The sequence below is a fragment of the Terrapene carolina genome, unplaced genomic scaffold (assembly GCF_002925995.2).
Source record: "Terrapene carolina triunguis isolate 2854851 unplaced genomic scaffold, T_m_triunguis-2.0 Scaffold50796, whole genome shotgun sequence".
Lineage (NCBI taxonomy): Eukaryota > Metazoa > Chordata > Testudines > Emydidae > Terrapene > Terrapene triunguis.
In genome coordinates, this window is record NW_020715147.1 from 299 (window position 1) to 4282 (window position 3984).

Here is a 3984-nt window from a genome sequence, read left to right on the forward strand (position 1 = left end):
GAGGAGCTGCATGTAGGAGCTTGATGAGGAGGTGGAGGAGCAGTCTGTCTGAACACAGATGGATACCCCAGGGGACTCCCAAGGAAAGGATGAGCTGGTGAGGTCCATTGAAGTTAGGATGTATGTCCTTTTCTAAATGGGCTTGTGCTTTATTGGTGAAGTATTAGCTCTACAGTGTTAGATTCCAGTTCAGAGTGTCCCTCTCTGTGTTACATTCTTTACACATACTGTGTGGCCCTGTGGGAGAGTTCAGCTGTAACCCACAAGGCTCACACTGTTCGGTGGCATTCTAGGACAGAGAGTGTTTAAGCTACGGCAGAGTCTGAACAATCATCCCTGAGCCCAGGGACTAGGCAGCTAGATAGCAGGTTCTAGCTCTCCAGAAAGGGCGCTAGGCAGAGGGCCTGCACCCTGATTGTGTGCCTAGGAACCCCAAGACTGCAGCAGTGACTGGCTCCATTCAGTCTCTGGCAGCTTAAAACATCTGGGGATCCAAGCTGGGATTCCCCTCAACACAAGCTGGTGGGTATCCAGCAAGGGGAGCTGAAGGGGGTCTGTGACAAATGCTCCCTTTCAATAGTGATCTTTGCAGCCTCTCAGTCATTCCTGAACCTGGGAAACTGAATTTCCAGTATTAACAGGCTTGGATTACATTTTTTTTTTTTGGAACAAGCCACAGAACACAGTTAAAACAAAGAAATCAGAGATATGACTCAGAGAATTCACTATTCATTCATCACTTGTTTATTGATAAGCACAAATTCCAATAATTATATTAACTATGAACAAACCTTCTTGTTTATCATCTTCCTAAAGGCGACCTTCACCTCCTTATTCCTCAGGCTGTAGATCAGGGGGTTCACCATGGGAATTATGAGTATATAAAACACAGAGATGATCTTGTCTGGGTCTGTGGTGTAGCCGAAACTGGGTCGTAAATACATGAAGATCACAGTCCCGTAGAAAACTGTGATGGCTGTCAGGTGGGAAGCGCAGGTGGAGAAGGTTTTGCATCTGCCCTTGGCAGAGTGGATCTTCAGGATGGCAATGAGGATGTACATGTAGGAGAACAGTACAATGAGAATAGTAGTCATGACCACTATTCTGGACAAGGTTAAATGCACCATGTTAGCGATGTGGGTGTCAGAGCAGGACAGCTTAAGGACTGGGGGGATGTCACAGAAGAAATGGTTGATGACATTGGAGTCACAGAAGGACAGGGTAAATATAAATGGAGTCTGAACAACTGCATTCACAAAGCCACATATGTACGAAGCAACCACTAGTAATATACAAAGTCTCTTTGACATGACGACGCTATAGAGCAAGGGGTTACAGATGGCTATGAAGCGATCATATCCCATTACCACCAACAGGCAAGCTTCATTGGTCTGAAAGTTACAGACAAAGAAAAACTGTGCTGTGCACGCAGCGAGGGAAATGGGTTTGGCCTGAACCACAAAAGTTATCAGCAACCGGGGAGCAACAACTTAGGAATTACCAACATCGGCAAGAGACAAATTGCTGAGGAAATAGTACATGGGGGGGTGGAGTCGGGAGTTGAACCTGATCCACATGATCATCCCTAGATTCCCCACCAAGGTGATAACATAGATCATTAGGAACAACACAAAGAGGGGGACCTGAAGCTCTGGATGATCCATGAATCCCTGGAAAACGAAGTCCGTAACCATGGTGTGATTTCCCTCCGCCATTTCTTCCAACCATGATTTCCTTTACAGGGGAAAAGTGAAATGTACAATTAAACAGGAGCCAAGAAAGGACCAAGAGTGGATCCTTCACACTCATTCTGACTTCCCTTGTGAAATATTGTACCAACCCGAGGCAGTGGGAATACATCAGGGGACAATCCTAGGGAATGCACTGTTCGCATTACGCTCACACTGTCCACTACAGCTAAGGGTTTGTCATGCTGAGAATTAGCCCATACTGTGTATTAAAGTGCATCCAACCTGATAGTCTATACAGTCAGAGGCAACAAAGAAAGGTAATGTTCCGTATGCAAAGGGAAGTCAATGAATATACAGAGAGACCAGTGAATGGTCTAGAGTTCATTCACTAGCCCTGCTTTTCTGTTCCTGATCCCACGGACATCACTGGGAGCTCTGGTACTTATCCCCTTTGAAAACTAGAACTGGAAAGAAATTTCAATTGCATTTTTTTTCCCCCAGGAGAAATGCAGATTCAGCAACACCAAAATCTTTTTAGTTTTGACGTGACTTGTAGTTCCAACTTTCCTTTAATTATTTTTTTATTAAACAATTATTTTAAAATGTTCAAAAGGAAAACAAAACATTTTGTTTCAGGTTAAAAAAAAACATTCTGTTTGACCCTGATATTTTTTCTTTACTTTAAGATTTGCTGAAAATTTCATATAAATAAATTCCTTTTCAGCATGACCCCAAATGATTTTTTCTGACTTTTTAAAAGTGCCACAAACCAAAAAATCCATTATTCACACAGCTCTATTGAAAACATGGGCCAATTTAAAATGCAGTATCTAAATATGATGGATTTAGACGCCTAATAGTGGACATCTATAATAGAGATCTGTTATAAACCCACTGGGGTAAAACATACCTTTTGCAGATGTGCATTATAACTATGTTCTCCCACACATTGCAAATCTTTCTGTATGGCAATGATGCTTTAGCTGGCATAGACTAAAAGCCTTTTCCGTGTAGATTCAGCAGGGGGAAGTGCTATGGTATCAGGCAACCTAGTCTACAAGCTGCTGGTTTTGGCTTATCCAGCACTAGGCACTGACAGGCTCTTGCTGAGTGTAGACCCGGGCAAGTCTCAGGCACTCACAGAAAATGGAAGCACATGGGCAGAATTCAGGGAGAATGGTACCACTAGTGTTCCCTGGGTGATAGGGGTGGGTTAGCTAGAGCGTGCAGAGAGCTGTATGAGCAACTGGCTTGAAGATAAACCAGAGCCTGGCCTCACATCCTGTTTGTCTGATAGCACTGGTCAGCCTGAGTGGACAGAGACTGCACACTGGATAGAAAATGCTTCTGTGATTAAGCTCTCCCTGTAACTCTGATGCATTGATACATGACAGCCATTGCTCCAGAACATGAGCAGAACAGGGCAGGAAATGATTTCCTATCCCATGAAAATTTCTGAGATACTGTCAGTTTTTCCTGTCTTGAATTGGGACTGAGTCAAAACACTGAGAATTTTTATTAACCAAAAATCAGGAAAAGAAATAAATTCAGGTCAATTGAAATATTTTATTTTGATACATTCTAGACCATTTTGGTTTGGTTGCAAACATTTTTTTTTTAGCTGCAATTAGCTGAAATTTCAAAATGACTTTTCACGTTGAATCATGAAAATAGATTTTTTTTTATTTTGAAACAAAAACATTTCAACAATTTATAAGCTTCGCCCCTCCCCCCCAAAAATGTTCATGTTGAAAAAAGTTGCCCAAACCGATCCTTTCCTGCAAAGAGTTCCAGTTTTGATGAATGGGTGATGAAAAAAGTGTTTAGTGGGAACATACCTGACCACAGGGCCGTCCTTAGCCATAGGCAGAACAGGCAGCCGCCTAGGGCACCACACTACCTGGGGGCACCGCTCTGCCCGGAGCCCGGACAGACGGGAAGCAGTGGAGCATGTAAGAGCAGGGCTGCTGAGTCCTAGAGAAAGCCGAATGCAGCACAGTCGGAGGGAGGGGATTGGCTGCTGGGGTCTCTGGGAAGGGGAGGGGGTATGGGTGGGGGAAGGAACTCACCTGTGAGTGTGACTTTCCCCCAGCGTGAGGTGAGGCAGGCTCGGCGGCTCTGGCACCAGTATCCTTTGTTGTCCCCCATAACGTCCATTCTTCTCCCCCCCCCCAAGGAGCACCCTTCTCTCTCTCTCCCCCCCTTCCCTCCGACAGGGCTGGGTTGGGTGAGGTGCTGGGGGGCGGGGGAAGGAATGAAAGTGTGATCGGCATGTGATCGGACCTGAGGGTTT

The 3984-nt window shown here is 44.8% G+C and overlaps 1 pseudogene; it reads right to left on the bottom strand.

Moving 5' to 3' along the window:
* Nucleotides 1-779: 779 nt before the first annotated feature.
* On the bottom strand, nt 780-1727 carry LOC112125363 (annotated as a pseudogene).
* Nucleotides 1728-3984: the final 2257 nt, after the last annotated feature.